This window comes from Alnus glutinosa, chromosome 2 (assembly GCF_958979055.1).
Source record: "Alnus glutinosa chromosome 2, dhAlnGlut1.1, whole genome shotgun sequence".
NCBI classification, from domain to species: domain Eukaryota; kingdom Viridiplantae; phylum Streptophyta; class Magnoliopsida; order Fagales; family Betulaceae; genus Alnus; species Alnus glutinosa.
In genome coordinates, this window is record NC_084887.1 from 19685744 (window position 1) to 19692860 (window position 7117).

Here is a 7117-nt window from a genome sequence, read left to right on the forward strand (position 1 = left end):
TCGTGCACTAGTCCTCGATTCGCACAGAGGGCTTCCGCATCCTGGGCGAGGGCGAGGTTTTCGAGTACCAGATTGAGTTCATGGTGGGAGATGTGGTGGGTGAGGAGGTGGCGGGGGTGGATATGGTGGAGGTGGTGGGTATGAAGGAGGTGGGTATGGCGGTGGCGGTGAGAGGAGTCGCATGAGCGTCCGTGAGGGAAGAGAGAGAATTGAGAGAGAGAAGCACGAGGAGAGAGGATATGCGTTGCAGTCTTGCAGAGTTTGTGTGAATATAATAATGGATTGGGTAGCACTGTTGCTACCCAATACAGATTGGGTAGCATTGTTGCTACCCAACCGAATTATCTAAATTTAGGGTGACTATTGTGGGACGTTTTTTGTGAGTTTTTGTGAAATTTTCCCTATATTTAGGGAATGGAACCAATATAGGGAGATTATTGCTAGTGCTCTAAGAATGGTACTTATAAAATACAACAATCAGAAATCCAACTAATCCTCCTTATAAAGACTTCGTGAACATTGTTCAGCCTAATGAAAGACCTTTAATATGCAAACTCTGCTACTACCTGCTAAAACTGTAGGACAAATAAATGTCTCACACTTTTAAAGAACCCAGGACTTAGTAAGTAAGATACCTTGGAACTGACAAACAATAGTATGTCATCAGCGACGACTTTAACTAATGACTGATAAACGTTTTTTTTTGTTTTTTTTGTTTTTTTTTTTTTTTTTTGTGTCTAATTGCTTTAATTTGTACTGATTATGGCACATCAGCAAGGCATCATACATGACCATTACCAAAACATGTGTTCCAACCAAATAAAATACTAATCATTTCATAAAAAATTTATTACAACAAAAGTTGTTGTTTAAACAAAATTTCTTATTGTTCAAAACTCTAAATCATAGGAAACATCAATGGCATTGAACTTAAATAAAAACTTGGCATCAATAACTAGCATAAGAAAAATTGTAACATTCCAAAACCCAAATTGTTAAAATATGTGAGGAATTAATAAAATATGTGAATAATAGCATAAGCAAAAGAGAGAAAATAACACAAGAAAATTATGGGTAGTTCGGTGTTAAACACTTACGTCCACCACTTTGAATAGTCTTTAGGGCTACATTATGATCTCATTAACTTCATTTTTTACAATACAAAGGTAATGAGTAAGTACAAATATGATAATTAAATCGAGGATTTGATTACACTCCTAAGATTTGATTATAATTAACCTGTAAATTGAGAATATTTCAATATAAACCAAAAACTAGGCGAACTTGGGCCAAAATCCAAAACGGCCGTCAACAGGCCAAAAAACCGAAGAAAGGGTTGACTACAGGCCCAAGTGCAGATGATAAGTCTTGAATTATTCGATTCAAGACCCCTTAATTTACGCTTGTTATACCTAGTTTGTGTTGTATATATAATGTTTTGTTGTAGTTTTGTGTTATGTCTTATTTTCAGGTCTTTGTTAAAATCTAGTTCAAAACACTTGAATTAGACCTAAAAAATACATCAAGGGCAATTTGGTCATTTTCAGAGTTGAAGGTTGATCCTGAAAAGATAATAACTGTCTAAGGCATTTCGATCGATCAGTTATTTGTACTGCCAATAATTCGATCGATCGATCGACTTTTAGCTAACCCAACTTCGATCAATCGAGATGCGATCGATCGATTCTCAGAACAATATAAAATTGATCAATCGAAGTTCGATCGATCAACATTATATTCGATCGATCGACTTCGTGTCTTCCAGAAGGTCCAAATATTTCCAAATCTTTGTGTGATCCAAATCAAAAGTTGAGTTCTATGGATAGAAATGGATACCAAACTGCTCTGAATACTTGGCTAGAATTAACTCTTGTAGTCTTTTTGTAAATCCAATTCTCTATATATATACGAGGATTAGGATTTAGGTTTAATCATGCATCTTTTGGGGTTTTCGGATTTTCTCAGGTGTATCACTTAATTTTTTGTGTTTTTAGTTTCCTTTAATGCATGTTTTTTGGGCTTAAATTCAGAGAGCAACCTCCTTTGTTAAATTTCAAGTTCTAGCTTAGGTTTTGTTCTTCTTTTTATTTCCTTTTGTAATCCGAATTTTATTATATTAATATAGTGTTCTTAATTTATTTCAATCTTGCTTTCTTTACTGTTTTCCTTTGATTTCATGCCTAGATTAGTTTACTTCATGTCTAGCTAACCCTTTCTTAGGGTTTGATCAAATCTCTTCCAAAACCATGAAGCGTTCTTGAGATTTTTCTTGATAAATGTTTCATGATTGTATAAGATTAAAGGATATCAAAACTTATGCTAAAAAGTTTTGTTATCAATATTCCAATCTAATTATTCATGAAAAAGGGATTTGCTTGTTTATGAGTTTTCTTGGATTCTTGAATAAAACCAACGTTCTTGAAATAAAACGATGTATTTTGCAATGGTTCTAATTTGACATGATATATGTTTACCTATTAGAGTTATCTTATAGGGTATGCTAAGGAACACTGGTCGTTTTACACCTTTAGTAGTTTAAAACATTTTTCAATTATAGTGTAACTTTTATGTGGGATAGATCGGTGTGAAACTAGATACCTTATCATTGTGGCCTAATTAGGGTTTTCATGTATTGTGTATGCTTATTATAATGTTTTATAGAGTAGTAAGCTGTGTTGTAGTGTAAACGTTTTTCAATTATAGATTAATCTTTATGTGGAGTTGTTTAATGTGAAACTATGTGCTTTATTTTTACGTCTTAACGAAAGTGTTTTCATGTCGAGGTCGTCGTAATGGTTGACGCCTATTACGCGCTCATATCATGCAAGTTAAGAAGAACCATATAAACTTTAAGCATTTCGTTGGTTTAGGATTTGATGCGATCATTACCCTAAGTTTCTTTTAAGTTAGTTTTCATTTTCTTTGTTTTCATCACTTGATTCGTTGTAGCTTCAATTCTACAACTTTATTTTTGTTTTTATTTTTAAATTAAGTTAAATATGTTCCCTTGAATATCTCATTATTCAAATCAACCCCTTAATCCTTGTGGTTCGATAACCTTTATTATAGTATAATTGATTCGTATTATTGCGAAGTGGTAAAACTTATAAATTTAAAATCCACGTATGTAGTCGTCTAGACTCGAGCGTACCAGCCGACAATAGGCAAACCAAAAAGGGGCCGACTTGTGCCTGAAACACCAAAAGCAATAAGCCCACTTGGGCGATTATCGGGACGGAGTACTAAACTTGACTCGCACGTGGCATGCATGTTGTGGTCCGTTTGGACCGCTCTTTTTTTTTTTTTTTTTTTCCTTTTCATGAGCTTGAAGATGGTTTGAACTTATTAAACCGGGTAAAAAATGGTATGACATCGGGCTGAATCGGGTTGTACCCGCTGAAATAGAAGCAAAAATGCATTAAACTAGGTTGAATCGGTCTAAGAAAGGTCTAAACCGGCTTTGAATCGGGGTGAACGAGTAATCCTCGGGAACTGATCTGAATCGAGTGGAAATCGGTGAATTGATGTGAGAAATACTGGAAACCGGTATTGAATCGAATTCAAAATGGGTCGGTTTGACCCGAAGCCCACTGTAGTGCATCCCGGATCCGGTTGACTGGATCCATGCAGCGCATGTGCCAGCGTAACGAGTAGGAATTGAGGCACGTGCGGCATGTGAGCGCGTGAAGAAGACGCACAAAATTCTCGTTTGGCTCGTGGTGGCGCGAGAAACGAGTGGATGGAGCACCCAAACCTTCTAGAGGCGTGTGGGAGCATATTGACGGCGTATGCGGGGGCAGAGCTACTACTAAGCTCAGGGGGCTTGGCCCCCCAAGACCCAAGGTTTTCCAAAAAAAAAAATTAAAATTTATCCCTAATTATTATTATTATTTTTATTTATTTATTTTTTTTTTAGTTTTGCCCCCCATTTTTATTTATTTATTTATTTTTTTTCAATTTGACCCCCTCAAATTGCAAAAGTTGGCTCTGCCCCTGGGCGTGTGGAGGCACCTAGAGGCGCGTGAGGGCTCGTGACATGCTCGTTTTGGTTGATTCTGGTGGGGTTGTGTGGATCTCCTTCCAAGCTCTTCGTACATGTGTTGTAGAATGTGACAAAGGGCCTGGAAGATTGTGATCCTTGTAAAGCATCGGATGATAGGCCGGTAGGAACTCTAGAGCAGTCACCGGCCACCGCGAAGGAGACTAGAAAAAATAGTGGAGAATGTCAGATTCCACAGGAAAATGGCTCTCATACCATGTTAAAATTTGTGGGGAATCAATAAAATATGAAAATAATAGCATAAGCAATAAAGACAAAAGATTGTGGTCCACTACTCTGAATAGCCTCTAAGGCTACATTGTACTCTCATTAGCTTTATTGTTTACAATACAAATCCCTATTTATAGGGTAATGAGTAAGTATAAATATGGTTGATTACAATTAACCCGTAAATAAAAAATATTTCAATATCAACTAAATATAGAATATACAAATATATATATATATATATATATATATATATATTCTAACACAAGTAATCACCAAATGAAAAACAAAATAAAACAAAACTCTTGCTGATCATACTAGACGACCTACAACCTTTGTAACCTTTTTTCACGGCAGTTTCGTCCAAATTTCTTCCTATGAACACCAGTTTGTTAATTCTCTTCTCATCGGGTCCCCATTTTTTTGCCTGGGGAGCCACCCAACGTAGAATGCTCTCCTGAAAGAAATGAGCACCATAGGAGTGATAAATATGATAAACCAATAAAATAATATATACTTTTTAAAAAAAAAAAAAAAATTTATAGATAATAAACACTAATACATGTGCCAAGCATTTTAATGCTTTATAATGCCATAAATTGCATATAAAAATGCTCCATAAATTGTCATCCTACATGGTGAAAAAAAAAAAAAAAGAAGATATACCGGAAATGTTATCCTAAAGTATTACATGTGCTTCTCACATATATGCTTTAAAAATATATGTTACTTTATTAGACTGATTTGTAGCTAATTTCTGTTTACGGCAGAGTGTTAACAATCTATGGAACTAGTCTTAATCAATTTGAGCCCGTATGAACTTCATCTCGTTTTATTTAAATTTTATTCTAATATCGAATCATAGAGATTTCATATTTCCATGCATCAATGAATTTGACTCCAACATCTGTAACACCTGTAACAAGCCGATGTTACGATAATGATAGGAATCATTTTTATTTTTTATTTTGTATTCTACTAAAGTTGATGTGCCTTTTAAAATCCTTATTGGCTAGCTTTGGGATGAATCACTATTAAATTTTGATTTAACAGTAATTTTAAAAGCCACAAATTTTGGGGGGATAAAAAGATGATTCCTAGCATTGTCTAATTCAAAGACACGCACATACTTTCTTCCCATCTTCCGTAAGTGGAGAAGAAAAAAGAAAAAAAGAAACCTTAAAAAGGATGTCCTTTGTTACCATTAGGAATGCGACAGATTAAGGAACACTTGCAACTTGTAAGAACACTAGCAACAGATGTTTAAATTTTCTTCCCTTTCTTAAATGTAGGAAAAATTGCTAAAAGTTACAAAAAATCCACCTCTAGTAGATTCTCTTTCCTTCCCTAAACCAATGGAAAGCTACGGTGCTACCTAAAATTTAGAGAAGCACTTTAACTTCATTTATTCTTATATTGTTAAATCACAACTTGTCTCAAAAGATTTTTAAGTGGTGATTTAACATATTTGATTAAAAAAAAAAAGTTTTTTCTTTCTTCCTTTTTTCCCTATAATTGATTTTGAAGAAAATTTAAAAGGTATAAGAAAATAATAAAAGAAGCTATTGTGAAATTTATTCGAATATGAAAGCCAAAATTAGCTTAATTTTTTAAATTTAAGAAATAAAATTAGAGAAGCTGTTAATAGTAATGCTCTAATACATAATTGCAGGGGTAGGTTACCTTTGGAACTTTCCTTTATAGTCTGTTGCCACCGGCCGGTCGTCTTTGCAATACCACGCCACGAGGTAAAGCCGTCCTCGTATTCGTTCTGTACCAAGAAACACGACTCCACCGATCGAATCTCTTTTCTTTATATATAAAACCTAATCTCTCAATTCTTTTCTTCATCTTCATCTTCATCTTCTCTTAATATCTTTCTTTCTTACAAAGATATACACATATATATCTTTTGTTGGTTTTTGAAGAGCTTTCAAAGATGAGTTCAAGTCAGCCTTCAGGTATTTAGTCCAATCCCGTTTTCGCTAGCCCTGTTTTTCATGTTGTGAGGTTTCTGGGTGAGATTTTTTTTGGGGGTTTATTTTTGTTTTCGTACGAGTGTATTATTGAATTCTGTATTGACTGATGATGATGGTGGGTTTGAAAAATTTGCAGCGGCATATCCTCCAAGTTCACAAGGTCCTTATGTAGTGCCTCCACCACCGGTAGGGTATCCTACAAAGGATGGCTCCGGCTACTCTCATGGTCAGAATCCTCCTCCTCCGGTGGTAACCAAGTCTAGGGGCGATGGCTTCTGGAAGGGATGGTAAGCTAAGCCCTCAATCTCCTGATGATCCTATTTCTTTTCTTCTTCAATATTGATTGATTCATTTTTGCATTCTGATTTAATTTGTGTATTAATTTGTTTACTGCGCAGTTGTGCTGCCTTGTGTTGCTGCTGTGTCCTGGAGGAGTGCTGCTGATCATCGATAGAATTCCAGAGACCGTTGTTATTGATTTTCATACGGAATTTGGATTCTTTCTATATATGTAAATTGAAAGTCGACCATCTGATTGGCCTTGACTTCATTTTCTTCTTGTTTTTTATTTTTATTTTGACACCACTATTTATTTTCAGAGGTTGGTTTCTTCTCCTTGTTTTGTTGTTCTTGTTTTTATTTTTCTTTTTCTTTTTTCTTTTTTGGATGAATTGAACTTCTATAAAACCAAACTCAGCAAAATAATCTCTCCAGTGAAGACTGGAACAGTAGCTCTCAATCTTAGAGCACCGACAAGAAGAACAACAAACCTGCTACAACCTATTACTGCAGGAACAAAAAGCAAAACCAAGAACTACACGCGCAGCAAAGACTGCAAATTCCTCCTATTAACAAGAGCTATACTATGATA

The 7117-nt window shown here is 35.1% G+C and overlaps 1 long non-coding RNA gene across 1 annotated transcript; it reads left to right on the forward strand.

The window, feature by feature from the left end:
- The first annotated feature begins 6020 nt into the window (after positions 1 to 6020).
- LOC133861556 (uncharacterized) lies at positions 6021 to 6863 on the forward strand. Its single transcript, XR_009899032.1, has 3 exons — positions 6021 to 6228; positions 6383 to 6533; positions 6645 to 6863. It is a non-coding gene; the product is annotated as an uncharacterized LOC133861556 (long non-coding RNA).
- Positions 6864 to 7117: the final 254 nt, after the last annotated feature.